Below are 23,595 nucleotides of genomic sequence, written 5' to 3' on the forward strand. Positions count from 1 at the left end.
CTCCCAAATACCAGTTGCACAACCTCATCAGGAGAAAACCACTTTCACCTGCCCTTTCGGTACCTTTTCTTATAGACATATGCCTTTTGGCTTATGTAATGCAACTGCTACCTTTCAAAGATGTATGATGGCTATATTCTCTGACTTTTGTGAAAAGATTGTTGAGGTTTTCACGGATGACTTCTCCATCTACGGGTCTTCTTTTGATGATTGCCTAAGCAACCTTGATTGAGTCTTGCAGAGATGTAAAGACACCAACCTTGTCTTGAATTTGGAGAAGTGCCACTTTATGGTTAATGAAGGCATCGTCTTAGGACATAAAATTTCTGAAATAGGTATTGAAGTCTATAAGGCTAAGGTTGATGCAATTGAGAAAATGCCATGCCCCACAGATATCAAAGGTATAAGAAGTTTCCTTGGTCATGCTGGTTTCTATAGAAGGTTTACTAAAGACTTCTCTAAGATTTCTAGGCCTCTTACCAATCTCTTGCAAAAGGATATTCCTTTTGTTTTTGACGATGAATGTGAGGAAGCCTTCGAAATACTTAAGAAGGCCTTGATAACTGCGCCTATTGTTCAACCACCTGATTGGAACCTACCTTTTGAAATCATGTGTGATGCTAGTGATTATGCTATTGGTGCTGTTCTAGGACAAAGATTTGATAAGAAGTTAAATGTTATTCACTATGCTAGTAAAACTCTAGACAGCGCACAAAGAAACTATGCTACTACAGAAAAGGAAGTTTTAGCAGTCGTGTTTGCATGTGAAAAGTTCAGGTCTTACATAGTTGATTCCAAAGGCACTATTCACACTAATCACGCTGCTATTAAGTACCTCATGGAGAAGAAAGACGCTAAACCTAGACTTATCAGATGGTTTCTCTTGCTACAAGAATTTGATTTGCATGTTGTCGACAGGAAGGGTGCTGATAACCCCGTAGCAGATAACTTGTCTAGGTTAGAGAATGTCCTTGATGACCAACAACCTATTAATGATAGCTTTCCTGATGAGCAATTGAAAGTCATCAATGTTTCACGTAGTGCACCGTGGTATGCTGATTATGCAAACTATATCGTTGCCAAATATATACCACCTAGTTTCACATACCAGCAAAAGAAGAAATTCTTATTTGATTTGAGACATTACTTCTGGGATGATCCTCACCTTTATAAGGAAGGAGTAGATGGTGTTACTAGACGTTGTGTACCTGAACATGAACAGGGACAGATCCTACAGAAGTGTCACTCCGAGGCCTACGGAGGACACCATGCGGGAGATAGAACTGCACACAAGGTATTGCAATCAGGTTTCTATTGTCCCACTCTATTCAAGGATGCCCGTAAGTTTGTCTTGTCTTGTGACGAATGTCAAAGAATAGGTAATATCGGTAAACGTCAGGAAATGCCTATGAATTATTCACTTGTCATTGAACCATTTGATGTTTGGGGTTTTGATTATATGGGACCTTTTCCAAAATCCAACGGGTATACTCATATCCTAGTTGTTGTTGATTACGTTACTAAGTGGGTAGAAGCTATCCCAACTAGTAATGCTGGTCTCAACACCTCTATCAGGATGCTTAAAGAAGTTATTTTTCCTAGATTTGGAGTCCCTAGATATCTAATGACCGACGGTGGTTCACATTTCATTCATGGTGCTTTCCGTCAAACGCTTGCTAAGTACGATGTCAATCATAGAATTGCTTCTCCCTATCACCCTCAGTCCAGTGGTCCAGTAGAGCTAAGTAATAGAGAGATTAAACTAATTCTGCAAAAGACTGTCAATAGGTCTAGAAAGAATTGGTCTAAGAAGCTCGATGATGCACTGTGGGCTTATAGAACTTCCTATAAGAATCCCATGGGCATGTCTCCGTACAAAATGGTTTACGGTAAAGCATGTCATTTACCTCTTGAGCTAGAGCACAAGGCTTATTGGGCAATCAAAGAGCTCAACTTTGATTTCAAACTTGCTGGTGAGAAGAGGTTATTTGATATTAGCTCGCTTGATGAATGGAGAACTCAAGCATATGAAAATGCCAAGTTGTTCAAAGAAAAGGTTAAGAGGTGGCATGATAAAAGGATACAAAAGCGTGATTTCAATGTAGGTGATTATGTCTAGCTATATAATTCTCATTTAAGATTTTTTGCAGGCAAGCTTCTCTCCAAGTGGGAAGGTCCTTACATTGTTGAGGAAGTATATCGTTCCGGTGCCATCAAGATCAACAACACGGAAGGTAATTTTCCGAGAGTGGTAAATGGGCAGAGAATCAAGCATTATATCTCAGGTACTCCCATAAATGTTGAAAGCAATATTATCAATACCATAACTCCGGAGGAGTACATAAGGGATATTTATCAGCCTGTTTCAGACTCTGAAAACGAAGAGGTATGTGATTCGGTAAGTAAACATACTCCAAAACTTTTCCAGTAGGAATTTTACTCCATTTTGGAATTTTTGAAAAAATAGAAAATTTGAAAGTAGTTCGGAAAGCGCACGAGGATGCGACAAGCATGCCAGGCGCGGGCCACCCCCTGGCCGTGCCTGGGGGGCTTGTGGCCACCTCGTGTGCCTCCCGGATTCCGTTTTCTTGCGAAGTACTCCTTCTGGTCGGAAAAAATCATTATATATTCTCCTAAAAGGTCTGACCCTCGTATCATGCAAATTTCCTCTGTTTTTGTTTCGAGCCTGTTTTCTGCCGCAGATTTAGAGAAAGTATGTCGTCTCAGGAATCTATCGGGGAGAGCAATTTCCCTCGAGTCTATGAAGAAGTAGATGCTGATCTCAAAAGAGTGGAAGTCACGGAAGGCAAGGGCAAAACTAAGGAGAAGAATCAGGAGTGGGACGAAGTGCAATCTGTGTTCAACAAGGAAGAAGTTGAAGAAGTGGATTTCCTTCAACCCTACCTCCACCTACTGTCTCCATCCTTGATTGAACTCTTGAGGTTTTGTGAAGCAACTCGTGTTCGCAATATTATCTCACTCTTGAAGTTGTTTTGCTGGAGAAACATATCACAGAGCTCCAAGGTATAAATCAAAGATTGATGGCCTTCTTGGAATCAAAGGACAAAACAACTCCACCACCATCACCTCCAAAGGAAGACAACTAAGCATGGGTATAGGCAATCCCGTTGGCTCGTGCCAAGCTTGGGGGAGTTGCCCCGGTATCGTATCACCATCACTTCTTTTGCCTTTACCTTTGTTTTAGTTTGTTCCTTTTTGGTTTTATCTTTCTCTAGTAGAATTAAAGTCCTTAGTGTTTTAGGCTTGAGTTTTGCTTTGTGTCACCCCCAATGTATTCGAGCTCGTGAGCCATATAATAAAGAGTGTCTTAGTTAAGGGCCTTGCCTCATGCCATGATCAAAAGAATGAGAAAAGAACAAAAGCATGAAAGATCATGTAATGATCTTATGGGAAGTGGTGGCTTCAGATATAAAAAGAATGATGATTGAAACTTGTTGAGGGTAGACAAACGTAGACTTGGTCATTGTTGCAATTAATAGGAAGTGATAGAGAAGGAGAGGTTCACATATAAATATATCATCTTTGACACCATCTATGATTGTGAACGCTCAGTAAACTATTACATGTTTAGAAGTAGATGTTGGACAAGGAAGACAACATAATGCATTGTGTTTGCTTGGTTCCGAACAATGTTATATGACTAGAGATCCCTTAGCATGTGACGATTGCTTCCACCTCATATTAGCCAAAATTTCCGAACTAAGTAGAGATACTACTTGTGCATCCATAAACCTTCAACCCAGTTGTGCCATGAGAGTCCACCATACCTACCTATGGATTGAATAAGATCCCTCAAGTAAGTTTTCATCGGTGCAAGCAATAAACATTTCTCCTTAATATGTATGATCTATTAGTGTGTGGAAAATAAGCTTTGTACGAACCTGTGATGAAGAAGACATAAAAGCGAGAGACTCCATAATAAAGTTCTTTATCACAGGAGGCAATATAAAGTGACGTACCTTCACACTAAGGGGACACACATCCAAACCTCAAAAGCGCATGACAACCTCTGCTTCCCTCTGCGAAGGGCCTATCTTGTACCTTTACTCTCTGCCCTTGAAAGAGTCATGGTGATCTACACCAATTCCTTATTTTGCCTTTATCTTGGCTAACGTCATATTCTAGGGAAAGATCTATATTCATATGTCAACTTGGAAGTAAGTATTCATGAACTATTACTGTTGACATTACCCTTGAGGTAAGTGGTTGGGAGGCGAAACTATACGCCCCTATCTTTCTCTGTGTTCAGCTGAATCTTTGATCTCATGAGTACCATGTGAGTTGTAGCAATGGTAGAAGATAAAAGGATGATTGAGTATGTGGGTTTTCTTTACAAGCTCTTATTTGACTCTTTCCGATGTTATGATAAATTGCAATTGCTTCAATGACTAAAGGCTATCGGTTGTTAATTCTCGGTAAGGTTCTTGATCCATACTTTACTCTGTGAAGGAATTAACACTTTAGCATGAGAGATTATATGTTGGTATTGCTGCTCTAACTATGATCATGATGCCTGCATGTTCGTATCTTATTTTGTCGAAACCTCTCTCTCTCTAAACATGTGGGCATATTTATTGATCTCGGTTTTCGCTTGAGGAGAAGCGATGTCTAAGCTTGAGGGAGTTGATACGTCCATTTTGCATCATGCTTTGATGGTTATATTTATTGCTTTTTAGGCTGTTATTACACTTCACGGTACAATACTTATGCCTTTCCTCTCTTATTTTGCAAGGTTTACATGAAGAGGGAGAATGCCGGCAGCTGGAATTCTGGCATGAAAAGGGAGCAAGTTTGAGATACCAATTCTACACAACTCCAAAAGCCGTGAAAATCAACGAGGATTTATTTTGGATTTTATTAAAAATACTGGGCCAAAGAAGTACCAGAGAGAGCCAGCAGGAGGCCACAAGCCTGCTAGTCGCGGCCTCCCCCTGGCCGCGCCTAGGGGGCTCGTGGGCTCCCTGGTGGCCCTCTGGCCCCCCTCCTTTGCTAGAAGAAGGGTTTCGTTCCGTAAAAAATCAAGAGGAGGCTTTTCGTAGGATTCGCCGCCGCCACGAGGCGGAACTTGAGCAAAACCAATATAGAGCTCCGGCAGGACGATCCTGTCGGTGAAACTTCCCTCCCGGAGGGGGAAATCATCGCCATCATCATCACCAACACTCCTCTCATCGGAGGGGACTCGTAACCATCAACATCTTCATCAGCACCAGCTCATCTCCAAACCCTAGTTCATCTCTTGTAACCAATCTCCGTCTCGCGACTCCGATTGGTACTTGTAAGGTTGCTAGTAGTGTTAATTACTCTTTGTAGTTGATGCTAGTTGGATCACTTCGTGGAAGATTATATGTTCAGATCTTTGATGCTACTCATTACCTCTCTGGTCATGATTATGATTATGTTTTGTGAGTAGTTACTTTTGTTCCTGAGGACATGTGATAAGTCATGCTATAAGTAGTCACGTGAATTTGGTATTCGTTCTATATTTTGATGTGTTGTATGTTGTATCTCCTCTAGTGGTGTTATGTGAATGTCGACTACATAACACTTTACCATTATTTGGGCCTAGATGAAGGCATTGGGAAGTAGTAAGTAGATGATGGGTTGCTAGAGTGACAAAAGCTTAAACCCTAGTTTATGCGTTGCTTCGTAAGGGGCTGATTTGGATCCACTACTTTAATGCTATGGTTAGACTTTGTTTTAATTCTTCTTTCATAGTTGCAGATGCTTGCGAGTGGGGTTAATCATAAGTGGGATGCTTGTCCAAGTAAGGGCAGTACCCAAGCGTCGGTCCACCGACATATCAAACAATCAAAGTAGCGAACGCGAATCATATGAACATGATGAAAACTAGATTGACAGAATTTCCCTTGCGTCCTCGGGAGCGTTTTACCTCCTATCAGAGTTTGTCTAGGCTTGTCCCATGCTACAAAAGGGATTGGGCCACTTTGCTGCACCATTGTTACTTTTGTTACTTGCTACTTGCTACGAATCTTCTTGTCACACAACTACTTGTTACCGATAATTTCAGTGCTTGCACAGATTACCTTGCTGAAAACCACTTGTCAGATCCTTCTTATCGAAAGGACTACGATAGATCCCCTATAATTGTGGGTCATCAGCAGGATACTTCATTTTACCACACAAGACTTCAACATCCCTAACAATTCCCGCACGGCAGATATTATCTCTATTGGCAAGCTGAATAGTGACATCAATGGGTTCTATCTCAACAGGTGCAATCTCGTCTTTGATTTCATCATATAAGGATCGATGTATTGCACTAACACTAGCACCCACGTCACATAAACCATGATCACAATGATCTCCTATCTTAACAGAAACAACAGGCGTGCCAACAACATGCCTATGTTTGTCTCTAGCATGTGGTTTAGCAATTCTAGCAGCATCTTCACAGAAGTGAATATCATGGCCATCAACATTGTCGGATAGGACATCTTTGATAATAGCAATGCTAGGTTCTACTCCAATTTGCTCAGGGGGTGTAGGTGTTCTAATGTAACCCCTACGTATCACAGTTGAAGCTTTAGAATGATCCTTTATCCTAACAGGGAAAGGTGGTTTCTCAATGTAAGCACTAGGAACAATAGGATCATTATAGGCAATGACTTTCTCTTCAACTGGATTGGGTTTGACTACATTGACTTCTAAGGGAGGATGATATTTAAACCACTTATCTTTGGGGAGATCAATATGAGCAGCAAATGATTCACACAATGAGTTACTATCTCAGAGTCAAGTCCATATTTAGCGCTAAAATCACAAAAAGTATTTGTTTCAACAAAGGATTTAACGCAATCAAACTTGAAATTCATACCTGACTCCTGATACGTCTCAAACGTATCTATAATTTTTTATGGTTTCACGTTGTTATCTTGTATTCTTTGTATGTTTTATGTACCTTTTTATATCTTTTTGGGGACTAACTTATTGATTAAGTGCAAGTGCCAGTTCCTGTTTTTCCGTGTTTTTGACTCTTTTCAGATCTGATTTTGGAACGGAGTCCAAACGGAATAAAATCCCCGAAATGATTTTTTCCCGAACGAAAGAAGACCAGGGAACCTTTGGGCCAGGCCAGGTGGGCCCTTGGGAGCCCACAAGCTTGTACCACGCCACTAGGGGGGAGGCGGCGGTGGGCAAGCTTGTGGCTTCCCTGGCCTCCTGACCTAGGTTTTGCACCTATATATTCCCAAATATTCCGCAAAAAATCAGGGGAGCCTCGAAAATAATTTTCCGCCGCCGCAAGCTTCCGTTTTTGTGAGATCTCATCTGGAGACCCTTCCCGGCGCCCTGCCGGAGGGGACTTTGGAGGTGGAGGGCTTCTTCATCATCATCATCGCCCCTCAATTCACTCTGAGTAGTTCACTTCAGACCTATGGGTCCGTAGTTAGTAGCTAGATGGCTTCTTCTCTCTCTTGGATCTTCAATACAAAGTTCTCCATGATCTTCATGGAGATCTATCCGATGTAATCTTCTTTGACGGTGTGTTTGTCGAGATCCGATGAATTGTGGACTTGTGATCAGATTATCTATGATATATATTTGAGTCTTTGCTGATTTCTTATATGCATGATTTGATATCCTTTTAAGTCCCTCCGAGTCTTGGGTTTTCTTTGGCCAACTAGATCTATGATTCTTGCAATGGGAGAAGTGCTTGGTTTTGGGTTCTGCCATGTGGTGACCTTTCCGAGTGACAGTAGGGGCAGCAAGGCACACATCAAGCAGTTGCCATCAAGGGTAAAAAGATGGGGTTTTTATCATTGGTTTGAGATTATCCCTCTACATCATGTCATCTTGCTTAAGGCGTTACTCTGTTCTTATGGACTTAATACACTAGATGCATGCTGGATAGCGGTCGACGTGTGGAGTAATAGTAGTAGATGCAGAAAGTATCGGTCTACTTGTTTCGGACGTGATGCCTATAGAAATAATCATTGCATAGATATCGTCACGACTCTACATAGTTCTATAAATTGCTTGGTAGTAATTTGTTCACCCACCGTCTACTTGCTTTCATGAGAGAAGCCACTAGTAAACACTACGGCCCCCGGGTCTGTTCACATCCATCGTTTACAACTCCGCTTTTACTTTGCTTTGTTACTTTGTTACTTTCAGTTCTCACTTGGCAAACAATCTATAAGGGATTGACAACCCCTTTTATAGCGTTGGGTGCAAGCTTTTGTGTTTGTGCAGGTTGGTGAGATACTCTTCCGCCGGATTGATACCTTGGTTCTCAAACTAAGGGAAATACTTACTGTCACTGTGCTACATCACCCTTTCCGCTTCGACGGAATACCAATGTGCCGTAGTAGGAGTATTTCTGGCGCAATTGCCAGGGATACACAGCAAACATCAACTCCTTACCTTCATCAAGCTCCCAATCTTTAGAGTTGCGTTTAATTCTTTCCAATAAATTCCATTTGAAGTCAATATCTCTCTTCATAAAAGAACCGGTACAAGAAGTGTCAAGCATGGTGCGATCATCATGAAAAAGCCGAGCATAGAAGTTCTGAATGATAATTTCTCTCGAGAGCTCATGGTTGGGGCATGCATATAACATTGATTTAAGCCTCCCCAAGCTTGAGCGATGCTTTCTCTGTCACGAGGCCAAAATTTATAAATATAATTCCGATCACGATGTACTAGATGCATAGGATAAAACTTTTGATGAAATTCCAATTTCAACCAATTGTAGTTCCATGATCATGTATCATCACACAGCCTATACCATGTCAATGCTTTATCCCTCAAAGATAAGGGAAATACCTTCTTCTTGACCTCATCCTCGGGAAAACCTGCAAGCTTAAATAAACCAGAAACTTCATCTACATAGATTAGATGCAAGTCTAGATGTGATGTTCCATCTCCTGTAAAAGGATTAGCCAGTAGTTTCTCAAGCATACCCGAAGGACATTCATAGCAAATATTTTCAGTAGGTGCAGAAAGTCGAGGAGCAACTCTGTGTGCTTCCGTTCGAGGTGAATATACCGCGAACAAGTTCCTCAAAGGATTAGTTTCCATAGTGACAAGTGACAATAAATTTCAGCACACTATATAAATGTTTCCTTGCCGATTTCCACTTACCAAAGGCGCTTCACTCCCCGGCAACGGCGCCAGAAAAGAGTCTTGATGACCCACAAGTATAGGGGATCCATCGTAGTCCTTTCGATAAGTAAGAGTGCCGAACCCAACGAGGAGCACGAGGATCTGAGAAGTGGTTTTCAGCAAGGTTTTCTCTGCAAGCACTGAAATTATAGGTAACAGAAAGTTGTGTGGTGAGATGATTCGTAGCAAGTAGCAAGTAACAAAAGTAACAACGATGCAGAAAAGTGGCCCAATCCCTTTTGTAGAAAGGGACAATCCTGGAGAAACTCTTATAGGAGGTAAAGCGCTCCCGAGGACACATGGGAATTTCTGTCAAGCTAGTTTTCATCATGTTCATATGATTCGCGCTCGCTACTTTGATAGTTTGTGCTTGGGTACTGCCCTTACTTGGACAAGCATCCCACTTATGATTAACCCCTCTCGCAAGCATATGCAACTACGAAAGAAGAATTAAGACAAAGTCTAACCATAGCATTAAACTAGTGAATCCAAATCAGCCCCTTACGAAGCAACGCATAAACTAGGGTTTAAGCTTCTGTCACTCTAGCAACCCATCATCTACTTATTACTTCCCAATGCCTTCCTCTAGGCCCAAATAATGGTGAAGTGTTATGTAGTCGACGTTCACATAACACCACTAGAGGAACAACAACATACAACACATCAAAATATCGAACGAATACCAAATTCACATGACTACTTATAGCATGACTTATCTCATGTCCTCAGGAACAAAAGTGACTACTCACGAAGCATAATTGTATTCATGACCAGAGAGGTAATGAGTAGCATCAAAGATTTGAACATATAATCTTCCACCAAGTAATCCAACTAGCATCAACTACAAAGAGTAATTAACACTACTAACAACCTTACAAGTACCAATCGGAGTCGCGAGACGGAGATTGGTTACAAGAGATGAACTAGGGTTTGGAGATGAGATGATGCTGATGAAGATGTTGATGGTGATGAGTCCCCTCCGATGAGAGGAGTGTTGGTGATGACGATGGCGATGATTTCCCCCTCCGGGAGGGAAGTTTCCCCAACAGGATCGTCCTGCCGGAGCTCTAGATTGGTTCTGCTCAAGTTCCGCCTCGTGGCGGCAGCGATTCCTCCCGAAAGCCTCCTCTTGATTTTTTTCTCGAACGAAACCCTTCTTATAGCAAAATAGGGGAGGCAGAGGGCCAGCTGGGAGCCCACAAGCCCCCTAGGCGCGGCCAGGGGGGAGGCCGCACCTAGCAGGCTTGTGGCCTCCTTTTGGCGCCCCTCTAGTACTTCTTCGGCCTAGTATTTTTTATAAAATCCAAAATAAATCCTCGTTGATTTTCATGCATTTTGGAGTTGGGCAGAATAGGTATCTCAAACTTGCTCCTTTTTTAGGCCAGAATTCCCGCTGACGGCTTTCTCCCTCTTCATGTAAACCTTGCAAAATAAGAGGGAAAAGGAGTATGTATTGTACCTTGAAGTGTAATAACAGCCCAAAAAGTGATAAATATCAACACGAAAGCATGATGCAAAATGGACGTATCAGGCGCCACCCTCCCTCCCACCTATATATAGTGTAGGTAAGAGAGGCTTTTTACACCACAAGCCATGGCGCAGGCCCTCTCCATCCACTACTTCATGACACCCCATAGGTTATTTTAGTACGGCACGACGAAGCCCTGCCGGAGTAACTCCACCACCATAGCCGTCACGCCATCGTGATGTCGGAGAATTCAGCTACCTCTTCGTCTCTCTTGCTGGATCAAGAAGGCGGATATCATCATCAAGTTGTACGTGTGCTGAACGCGGAGGTGCCGTCCATTCGGCGCTAGATTAGGACAGAGTTCGTGTGAAGGATTGCGATTTGGATCATGAAGACGTTCGACTACATCAACCGCATTGATTAACGCTTCCCGCTTAGAGATCTACAAGTGTATGTGAATCTGATCTCTCCTCTCGTAGATGGTCATCACCATGGGTAAATCTTATGTATGCATAGGGAATTTTTGTTTCCCATGCAATGTTCCCCCACAACAAGTCCGGGGGGGGAGTAAAGTCAGGAGGAAGGAGATAGTTGGAGCTAGCTTTCTTAGTTGTATCGATTGAAGTTACGTCGCTGCAAATAGATTTAATCTAATAATTTATTTTAGATTAGGTCTTAGGTATTGTTTTTAGGTGACTTTAATTTATTGAGTGCGGACTTCGAAAAATATTTTTTTTAGACAACCTCGTGAAGCTCTTTATTAAGACGTCGCAATGTTTACACAGACTCTTGGAAGATCTCCGGGATGACCTAACCAAACATGGCCACCACACCCAAGAGAGAGAGCATGCTTCGCTAAGTTGTGAGCTTCATAGTTCGAGCTCCTAAATTCATGACTAAATTTACAAAACTCAAATGACAAAAGTGATCTAGTACTTCATGTACAATTGCCCCATAGCTTGCTGAATTTGACTTCTCCATATCTTCGACCACCACTTTGCAATCTGAAGCAACATGAATCCTCCTAAGATAGAGGTCTTCCGAGTGCCAAAGCTTCCTCTATCGCCGGCGCTTCAAGGTTTTGTGGATCAATAATATATCTAAAGGAAAGGGTGAAGGCCCCCAAGAAGACTCCAACCTTGTCATTGTCGGTGTCAAAACTGGCAGATCTCGGGTAGGGGTCCCGAGCTATGCATCTTTGATCAATGGTGAAAGCGCAATTTCTCCATAAGGTGGTTTTGGTAATTAATCACAACATATGTATCATTGAACTAATGATCTTATCCAAGTATATTTCAGTAAAGTTCAAAGATGCCTTGGCCAAAGGATTGTGAGGAGAAACCCCTTGATGAAGGAAAGGAATAGGATTGCCTCAAGCTTCAAGCAAGAGGACTCTACATTTTACATTTGCGAGAAACCACTTTTGAGTCCATAGGAAAGCCAATATTATTAAAAGGGTGTGAGGTACTATGATGAATTGGTTGCTCAAGTGCTTAGAGATAGCCACCAAAACTATTCACTCATTCTCCAACAAATATCTTTGTCTCAAGCCAAACCAGCAAAATCGTTGCCACAAACTTTTTCCACTCGGCCCTACCGATTTTACAAAGACATCACCTTTGCCAAACCCTAATCTCTCGGAACTGTTGGGGAACGTAGCATGGGAAACAAAAGTTTTCCTACGCACACGATGACCTATCATGGTGATGTTCATCTACGAGAGGGAGATCGGATCCACATACCCTTGTAGATCGCTAAGCCGGAAGCGTTAATAAACGCGGTTGATGTAGTGGTACAACTTCGTGATTCAAATCACGATCCGTCCCACGATCCGTTCCGATCTAGCGCCGAACGGACGACACCTCTACGTTCAGCACACGTACAGCTCGATGACGATCTACGCCTTCTTGATCTAGCAAGAGTTGCGGGGAAGTAGATGAGTTCTCTGGTAGCTTGATGGCGCGCCAGTGATGGTGATGATCTATTCGTGCAGGGCTCCGCCCGAGCTCCGCAGAAATCTAATCTAGAGGAAGAACTACGTGGTATAGGTTTGAGTTGCATGTGGCAAAGTTGTGTCTCAAAAGCCCTAAAACCACCAATATATATAGGAGGAGGGGAGGGGCTAGCCTTGGGGCTAAAGGGAGCCCCGAGGGCGCCGGCCAAGGGAGGAGGTGGACTCCCATCCCAATTCGGTTTGGGGGAAGGAGTCCACTCCTTCCTTCCCACCTCCCTCTTTCCTTTTTTTTCTTTCCTTTGGTATTTTTCTCTTGTGGCGCCATAGCCCTCTTGGGCTGGCCTCACCAGCCTACTAAAGGCTGGTGCGCCACCCTAGGGTTACTGTGCTCACTCCAGGGTGGCTGGGACCCTCCCGGTGAATACCCGGAACCCATTCGTCACTCCCGGTACAATGCGGGTAATGCCCAAAAACTTTCCGGTGACCAAATGAAACCATCCTATATATCAATCTCCATTTCCTGACCATTCTGGAAACCCTCGCGACGTACGTGATCTCATCCGGGACTCCGAACATCCTTCGGTCACCAAGACATATAACTCAACTATACTAAAACGTCACCGAACCTTAAGTGTGCAGACCGTGCGGGTTCGAGAACTATGCAGACATGACCTGAGACACTCTCCTGTCAATATCCAACAGCGGGACCTGGATGCCCATATTGGATCCTACATATTCTACGAAGATTTTATCAGTTGAACCTCTATGTCAAGGATTCATACAATCCCGTATACTATTCCCTTTGTCCTTCGGTATGTTACTTGCCCGAGATTCGAACGTCGGTATCTCTATACCTAGTTAAATCTCGTTACCGGCAAGTCTCTTTACTCGTTCCGTAATACAAGATCCCGTGACTAAATTTTTATTTACATTGCTTGCAAGGCTTATTGTGATGTTGTATTACGAAGTGGGCCCCGAGATACCTCTCCGTCACACAGAGTGACAAATCCCAGTCTTGATCCATGCCAACCCAACAGACACCTTTGGAGATACCTGTAGAGAATCTTTATAGTCACCCAGTTACGTTGGGACGTTTGATACACACAAGGTATTCCTCCGGTGTCCGGGAGTTGCATGATCTCATGGTCATAGGAACAGATACATTGACATGCAGAAAACAGTAGTAATAAACTGACACGATCATATACTACGTTTATAGTTCGGGTCTTGTCCATCACATTTTTCTCCTAGTTATGTGATACCGTCATCAAGTGACAACACTTGTCTATGGTTAGGAAACCTTAACCATATTTGATCAACGAGCTAGTCAACTAGAGGCTTACTAGGGACAGTGTTTTGTCTATGTATCCACACATGTATTTGTGTTTCCAATCAATACAATTATAGCATGGATAATAAACGATTATCATGAACAAAGAAATATAATAATAACTAATTTATTATTGCCTCTAGGGCATATTTCCAACAGGATCCACCAAGTTTCACATTGGTGCCACCAAAAGCACGTGACTAACTTTCTGTTGAGCAAATTCCAAGAATTGGAATTTTTGTGATTGGAATCGGTCTCACCAAGATTTGGAAACTGCCCTAGGTCATCATATCGGTACCACCGAGATTTATATATCGGTCTCACCGAGAATTTAAAAGTTTCCACATTTAGTGCAACTTGGTACCACCGAGATTCATTTCGGTGTCACAGAGTTGGGCAATAATATTGTAACGGTTGGATTTTGGGGGATGCCTATATATACCCTCCACCTCCTCTCATTCGCAGAGGAAGCACTCAGAATACACTTACACTTTCCAAAACCATTTTTTTGAGAGATAGCCACCTATCATGTGTTGAGATCAGGAGATTCCATTCCAACCATTTGAAATTTATCTCTAGCCTCCCCAAGTTTCTTTCCACAAAATCAATCTCTCCTACCCCTGCCAAATCTGTGAGAGAGTGATTGAGTGTTGAGGAGACTATCTTTTGAAGCACAAGAGCAAGGAGTTCATCGTTCTACCACATCTATTATCTTTTGGAGGGTGGTGCCTCCTAGATTGGTTAGGTGTCGCTTGGGAGCCTCCTACTTCGTGTTGTGGAGTTGAACCAAGAAGTTTGTAAGGGCAAGGAGATCGCCTACTTCATGAAGATCTATCGTGAGTGAGGCTAGTCTTGTGTGGACGTAACCCATGTTGGAGTAGACAAGGCCGCTTCTTCGTGGCCCCCTTGTGGGTGGATCCCTCAGTGGACTCTCACAACCGTTACCCTCTATGGATTTAAGTTTCCACTAACATGAATGTATGATGGCACCATCTATCAGAACCACACCAAATATCGTCGTGTCAACCTTTGCGTTTGATCTTCTTTCCTTATCCTATGCATTACATTTGCATGTCTTTACTTTCTGCCGCTATACTCTTAGATATGCATGTATAGGGTGTACTTGACTAATCATAATTGCTAAAAGTGGCCCACAACTAAAACTGTGAAAAGGCTAAGTTTTTATTTTGTCAAGTAGTCTAATCAACCCTCCCCCTCTAGACATACCTTGGATCCGACAAGTGGTATCCGAGCTTTGGTCTCCATTGCATTGGTTCATAACTTAGGAGAGTATGCTGTCTAATGAGGGAAATTATCACTGTAGCGGTCCATATTTTGATGGTACAAACTTTGTTAGTTGGAAGCATAATATGAAAATGCATATTCTTGGTCATGATCTCGCCGTTTCGGCTATTGTTCGTGTTGGTGTGCAAGGTGATTTCTTCGAAGAAGGAAGAGAACCGGATCATGATGCGACAACGGAAGAATTGAAGATATTGCAATACAATGCTCAAGCCTATGACATCCTATCCAACTATTTGTGCCCCCAAGAAATAAACAAAATTAGCCGCCTTGAGAATGCAAAGGAAATTTGGGATACTTTAATTGATATGCATGCATGTACTAATTCTTTCAGGCAATCTAAGTTGGATGTGCTTTAAAGTGAGCTTTACAAGTTCAAGATGAAGGATGGTCAAGGAGTCGCTGAGATGTACTCTAGGATAGCTCTCATCACAAATGAGATTGCCGCCTTAGGAAGCGAAGAGATGACCGACAAATTCATCGTCAAGAATATACTTAGAGCATTGGATGGAAGATACGACACTGTGTGCACATTGATCCAAATGATGCCAAACTACAAGGATCTCAAGCCAACTAAAGTCATTGGAAGGATTGTTGCTCATGAAATGTCACTAAAGGACAAAGATGAGTTGCACAACAAGTCAAGATGTGCTTACAAAGCTTCAAGTGATGCTCCCGGTACTTCAAATGACAACCTTGTTACTAATGAAGAGATCAGCCTCATGGTGAAAAAAATCAACAAGTTCTACAAGAGTAGAGGCAAACAGAAAAGCTCAAGCTCAAGATATGATGAGAAGCGTTCGTATAGTCATGACAAAAACTGCTACAATTGTGGAAAGCCCGGACACTATTCCAATGAGTGATCGGCTCCCCACAAATAAAGAGAAGAGTCACCTAGAAGACGAAGCTCAAGATTTGATTCACCATGCAAAGAGAAGGAGTAGAGAAGATCATTATGAACGAAGACACTCCCGGAGAGGCAAGGAATCAGATAAGAAGGACAAGTACACCAAGAGCAGCTCATGAAGAAGACATCAAGCTCACGTTGGTGAATGGGTGTCCGGCTCCTAGTCCGATAACCAATCTGAGAGAAGCTACCACTCCGACTCCAACTATAGTTAATATGAAGTTGTTCTCACTCTTGCACTCGTTTCCTCCAACTCCTACGACTTATTTGATTCACCAAATGAAGGAATTGGAAACTGCTTCAAGGAAAAATACCCCAAGGTATCACACCCCGATTATTTTGACTTTGATAGTGATGAGGATGACTTGTTAGGAGAGGATGACTTGCTCTTTGATAAGGCTAGTGATAACATTGAAAATGAACTTGATAATAATCATGCTAGTCAAGAGAGGTTGAATGATGATGATAAGAAAGAAATAGAACGACTAACTAAATAATTGAACACTTTTAAGTTAGCTCATGAAACTACTCTAGAAGATCATAGAGAGCTTGCAAGAACTCATGATAAGCTACGCTTCGAGAAGCTAAATTTAGAGCAAGAGCATGAGTTTCTAAAAGCAACCAATGATGATCTTCGAAAGAAGAGTTCTTCTTATCTAGACAAACAATTACTCTTGTCTACTTTTGTTCCACAAGTTAAACCTAAGAACACTAGTAACAAAGGCAAGAAAGTTTCTTCATCTAGTAACACCAATGCTAAAGTTAAATCAAATGATGTTGTTACTAGTATCTCTCTTGATTCCACTAATGATTATCTTAGCCAAGTTACACTTGAGCAAGAAAACGATTTATTGAAAGGAATTATAGAGAGAGGTGTCTTCAAGAGTCTTGTCGGAAGTAAGAAATTAGAGGAAATTGTCACAAGCAAGGAGGATATCGGAAGAAGCAAGGTGTTGGCTACTTCATTGCCAACAGAGTTGAATGGTAAGAAGGTCAATATGCCAGCCCGAAGTTTGTTCCTCAAAAGGTGAAGTATGATCCTACTCTCCCCAAGGGAACACGCTCTCAAGATGACCTTCTACCACAAGGGCAAGGGGAAGTTTCAGGAGGAGATTGACTCATGTTAGGAAGAACCCCAAGCCGGTTGAGTGGATTCCCAAGGACACTTCTAGCACCACTTCATCTAGTGATACCACAACTCCAAGGTCACCATCAAGTTGATGTGGGTCCCCAAGAGGAAGAACTAGAAGAGTTCTTGAGGGGTGACTCCACCAATGAAATTCACTCTTATTCATTTTGACAAGAACTATATGCAATCAACTCCAAACATATGCGTTAGTTCAAGGAGTCACACATTCCCTCAAAGGTAAGCAAGGGACAAGGTAATTAGTGTATCTTTGGACATCATATCACATGAATTTCATTCTGTGTCCATAGATATCCTTGCATACGTTCCTTGTGCTTTGGGACTAACCCATGTAGGCGAGAAGAGTAAGAAACAACATGGATTCCTCCCAACTCAGATGATCTTCATCAACAATGAGCATCCACCACCACTACACCTACTTGAAGTCTTTTACGACAAAACCCAAGGTTAGTTTATCCCTCTTAGGAGGGATGTCACATCAAGGGGGAGCTTTGCTCTAAGACTTGAGTATAAGCATATCTTAAAGATGTGTACATGTTGAATGCTCTATGTAAAAGTGGTAACCCCACTTGTGCTTAGACGATGAGTATGACCTATAATCAAGTATTCTTGCTTGACTCCTAAGTCAATATACTCATATATACATGACTTCATCATCGCCAAAGTGCTTGGTAGATACTAGAGTGTTTGTGCATTCACCATGTTTTAGTTGACATCTTATTGTGTGAGCATGTTGGTATGCATATTTTGCCCATTCGAGGATATCCGATTGTTGTTGTTTGGCTTCCTATTTTATTTGGACAATTGGATATACAAGAATGCCCAAGTACCGCTCTCTAGATATCTATGCTTTCTCGTCTCAAATTCTATTCATGCTACATCACAAAATGTTGAGCAAGCACTTTAGGGACACTTTGTGTGAGGAGCACTCAGAGATCCATCTCGACAAGAGCTGACTTTCAAAACCTCCCAAAAGCAACTCAGTGTGACCAACCTCAAAAACTCGGCCCCACTGAAGCTTAGGGTTGATCGGGTTTTCTTATCCCGGTACCACCGATTTGTCATTTTCGGCCTCACCGAGTTTCTCTATGTGGTCACAGTTATGGAACTCGGTGGCACCGACAGCTAGGGGGTATATAACCAGCATAACCCGACGTTTGAAATACTTCTTCAAACCTTGCCTCCCGGTCCTCGCTGTTGAGACCTTGTCCTGAGGACATCGCCTTGACTCTCCCATGCGCCCTCGCCACCAGAGTCTTTGTCGTCGATGAAAATCATCACTGTCATCGTCGTTGTAGCGGATCCGTCACCAAGCTAGGGTATGGATCCGACCCCTCTTTGCGCTCCCATCTCCGATTCATGCGCAAGTAGGCATTCATGAATCTTGTACACGATTGCAAATTCTATCGAGAAGATACTTCCTATAGATTAGAGAATAAGGAAGAACTTAGGGTTAGTTGTCCGCAAAACTGAATCTCAGTGTCACCGATTCAGAAAAGTTGGTCTTATTGATTTTTTAGGGCTACTGAGAACATTCTCGGTGAAACCAAGATTTCCTTTTCGGTGAAACTGAAAAGGGTGGACAAGTTTCTATTTAGGAGAATGTCCGTCTCGGTGGCTCCGAAATTTTTGACTCGGTGGAACCGAAATCACTTTTTGCTGAATGTTAAACCTAATTTTTGAGAGTTCAAATCTTTGCAAAATTTATGATTTTTGTGATGCTTATCTTTTACAGCTCTTGTAAATATTTTCACAGGATCTGCTTGTTAGCTTGCTGTTTGACAGTATGTCAGGATCAGAGGATAGTCACAACAACTTAAGTGAGCCGGGAGCTGACATGGACTCATGCACTAGTCCAAAGAGGGCAACTTCTGACCCAGGAACTCCTAGCTCCCTGGCTTGGCGAAGGCAGCTACCAGGTCCAGGAAGGAGCTAAATTCAGATGTTGATTTTATACGAGAAGAGGTTTCTTCTCAGAAGCAGAAGGAGAACACCACAATCAAGAAGACTGCGAGAAAGGAGTATGCCAGAGCTTCTGATATGAGAGCTTGAGAGGCCACTTAGAGAGGATTGAAGATCTCTCTTGGGGCCCCTTCTTCTAGGCTTGCTAAGAAGCCGGGTCAAAAAAGATCCAGGAACAGAAGCTGTTGAGGAAGAGGAGGAAGAGATTCCATCTGATGTCCCTCATGCAAAGAAGAAGAAGCTTCTGTCTGACATCCCCAAATTATGCTACAGTGATCATTGTAATTAAGCTACAGTGATGACCATGATCATGCCTAATCATTTTGTTAAAAAGTGCATGATCAATATGGATTTCATATCTCATTTCAAATTCCCCTCTTAAATGCCCTAGGATTTTATTGTGATAAAATAAATCCTCAAACATCATATGAAAAATGTTGCACACTTGTTGAAAATCTTAAAGAAAATAGTGTTAAGGAATGCAACATCACCTATCTCTTGGTGTGCACCCCCACCATCCAAAACAGAAGCTTAAAGCATTTAAAAGTGCTCCTAAATTCAAATGGCAAATTAAAGCAGATTCCAAAAAATGCCCAAACTTGACGTGGCCATGGAGAATATTGCAAGATATTTCTTGGACCTAGTTGCACATTTTTGCTATAGAAAATTAATGCAGAAAGTAAATAAAACAGAACGTGAAAAAAACAAATTAAAAAGGGGAAAAACCCTGCGTACTTAAGCCTACACCTATAGTGCGGCCCAGCCCACTCCCGCTCGGCCCCTACGTCCCTCCGCCACCTGGCAATGGCGACCGAGCCATGGCCTCATCCCCACCGAACTAGCTTGCCTCTTGCATCGCTACAGCGTCCGTGGAGAGGATACGATCGCCACCGCAACCCTAGATCGAGCTCTATCTCATTTCCCCCTGTGCCTCGCTCGTTTTCTTCCTCCCCACGTTCAGCCACACCACCCGTCGCTATAGCTCTGCCGTAGACATAGCCTTCGGCCTCCCCACGCAGCTCCATCGTGTCCAAGAGCTCCGCCGTGGTCGACCGTGTCGACTGCACCGAAGAACGCGAGCCAGGAGCCCCTGCAGTACCGAATCCCTATTGTCTTCCTCCTCGGGTCCGAGGAAGCGCCACCGTCGATTCGCCGTCTGCACTGCACCAGCTCCTCCATCGGGCCATCCCAGCGATGCTAGTGAGCTCCTCTAGCCGCCCCTCTCCCTTAGTGTGCTCTCGTAGCTCCTCTAGCTAGCTGGCCTCGCAACCAAGCTTTGTTCTCTGCCATTGTCGATGTGCTCATGCCGTGCTTGCGTTTGAGCACCCGTGCGTGCCACGGACGTGCTCCCGGACGTCCCTTGCTTTGATCCCGCGCGCTAGATAGGTCGTTTGCATGCTCGTTTGCTTGCTGCCATTGACGCCCGAAGCTTCTTCCGCCGCCGTCGAAACTGCACTCGCTACAGGCCGCCATTGCTAAAAACGAAGCCTGGGACAGATCGACGATGATCTCAGCTCGCGATAGGAGGAAACGATTCTCGATTTGATCAATCCTACACGATACCCGAGCCTTGCCCGCTTCTCTGGTGCTCGCCGCCGCTGCTCCGGTGCCAAGCGCCGGCCGCCGGTGACGTGGTGGATCGGCGCTACTCGAGGGTTCAATGACTTGTGGGGCCCACGGTCCTGGTTGACCAATTGACTTGGTCAACAGGCTGACTAGGCAGCCCCAGTCACTGCGAGGTGGGCCACCCCCGTGTGTATGACATGTGGGCAGCCCCTGTCAGCTAGCTAATCCAGTAGTTAATTAAGTTAAATTTATTAAATAACCTAATGTGACACTGGTAGATGGACCCCACTTGCTAATTAAATCTATTTTTAGAATTAATAAAACTTGTTTAACCCTGAGCCTATGGCAGGTGGGGCCCACTGGTTAGGTTGACCAGTCAGCCCCACAGTTGACTGTTGACGTCACTCTGACCTCATGCTAACCTCATTTTTCCTTTTTTGTTGAATTTCATAGTTAAAATAATTTCAAAAAATATTTAAAACTTTGAAAATCAATAGAAAGATAACCGTAAGTGGGATGAAAATATTTTATATATGAAAGTTGCTCAGAAAAATCCCACAAATCCGATTACGCTATCCGTTCATGTGTCACATGCCTCTAACATGATGATACATGGGACTTTATCCCCCGATTCACCTGTCCGGTAGTAGCCAGAGACCCGGGAAATGCCGTCAGATATTTTCCCGATCCGTCTATAACATTTAATGTCGCGTTAGTGCATGCCTAGTCCTGCATATTGCCATGTCATGCGTAGTGTTACATCTGTGTGTTATATTTATTGTTTCTTCCCCCTCTTCTCTCCGGTAGACCCCAAGACAGGCGCTTCTACCGGGTACGACTACCCACCTGACGACCAGCCCTTTACCACAGAGCAACAAGGCAAGCAAACCCCCTTGATCATTCCTATATTGCCTATTCTTTCTCCCTCATGCTTGCATTAGAATTTTGCTATTGTTGTAGATAGCTCCTATATCTGATGCATAGCCTGTTTCTAATAAACTACTACATTATTCTACTGCACCTTAAAACTATTTAGTATAGGTGGAGCAGTCATCCCCTTTGCCCCCTTAGTCGAGTTGCCTCCGCTTTAGTGTCAAGTCTCGATCAACTGATCGACGAGCCAAGACCCGACACCGCACTCACAACCCCTTAGTTGTACGATGTTGCAGAGCTACTATTGAGTACCGAGGGTGACACCTCGTTACGTACTCTGATGTTAGCGTTGTAGTGTGGTTGACCGACGGTGGTTTTCGGAGGGTGATTCCTCCTTCACCACCTCCGGTAACGACTCCATCGTACAACCCCTCAAGCGTGGTCCACCGAGGGTGGTTCCTCCCTCACCACCTTGACGGCTACATAGTTCGGAATCCATCGAGGGTGATACCTCGGATCCCTCTGATGTTATAGCCACACGGTTACTTGACCTTGTTACTGGGAACATTGATGAATGATGTGTTGCGGGTTGATTCCCGTGTGGATGTGTCGATGAGTTAATTAAAATGCTAAGGATCTGGGTTGGTCGGAGACCTTTTCGCACTAATCGTCTACGTGGGAGGAGTTATGGGTTCTCGATGTCGTAGTATCAACCGAAGCTATTTAGTCATCAGCAATGGAGCAGCGCACTACCGAGTGGCCCGGATAAGCATCGTTCTTGTATAAGAGGTGCTAGGACTAACATCGGTCGCCCTCGCATCATGCAGGAGCGCAAAGGGTGATGGGCCCATGACCCTTGCGCGCTTAGGATTTAGACCGACGGGCTGGCCTCTCGGTTGAGCCTACGTAGGGATGCGACGTGTTGATGTTCCGAGGTCGGGCATGATCCAGGAAAGTGTGTCCGGCCATAGTTTATCGGGCGTGACAGGAAACTTGGTGATCTAGGAAACTATTCGGATAGTCATGTCCACGGTTACACGACGACTTGGAGTTGTGTCCCGATCTTATACAACTACAACTGTTACTTAACTGGAATGTTTGCTCCAGGATTGCTTCCTCGCAGGGAGTCGAGGAAGAATCTCTGGGCGTGACTTTAATTAATATTGCTGCAACAATATGACTATTAATGGTGTTGTTTGCTCTACTCTCGTCTACTACTGCAAGACCCCTAAAGATGCTATTCTTCGATAGGACTAGTCCCCTCTCTCTATTCTTGCATTGCTGCAGTCAGTCCACATATAACCCCTTTTGTTTGATATTGATGCATACTTAGCATAGTTGTGATGTCAGTCTTGCGAGTACTTTGGATGAGTACACACTATTGCTTTGCTCCCCCTTTTCCCATTGATTCGTTGTTGCGACCACATGATGGAACCCAGGAGATGGCGTATCCCGGCGATGATGATTGCTACCCCGACGGTGCCTACTACTACGTGGAGGTTGCTGAAGACCAGGAGTAGTTTAGGAGGTTCGCAGGCAGGAGGCCTCGCCTCGTTCGATCGTTGTATATTTTGTGCTAGCCTTGTCTAAATCATTGTCATGTGTCATGTTCGTACTCATATATTTGTTGCTTCCGCTGACTCGTGTGTTTACCGAGCTTTTGTATTCTAGCCCTCGAGGCCCTTGGCTTGTAATATGAAGCTTGTTTTTTGTGTGTGTGTGTGTCTAGAGTTGTGTTGTGATATCTTCCCGTGAGTCCTTGAGCTTGGTCGTATGCATTTGTGTGTATGATTAGCGTACGATCAAATCAAGGGCATGACATTATGGCTGATGTATGCCAAAGAAGTCTTCACCCAAACCTTCAGATTCTAAGAAGTCTATAGCTCCCAAGAGGACATATCTGCAACAGAGAAGAACAAAGGCTCTGCATCCAGAGAGTTTG

This window comes from Hordeum vulgare, chromosome 7H (assembly GCF_904849725.1).
Source record: "Hordeum vulgare subsp. vulgare chromosome 7H, MorexV3_pseudomolecules_assembly, whole genome shotgun sequence".
NCBI classification, from domain to species: Eukaryota; Viridiplantae; Streptophyta; class Magnoliopsida; order Poales; family Poaceae; genus Hordeum; species Hordeum vulgare.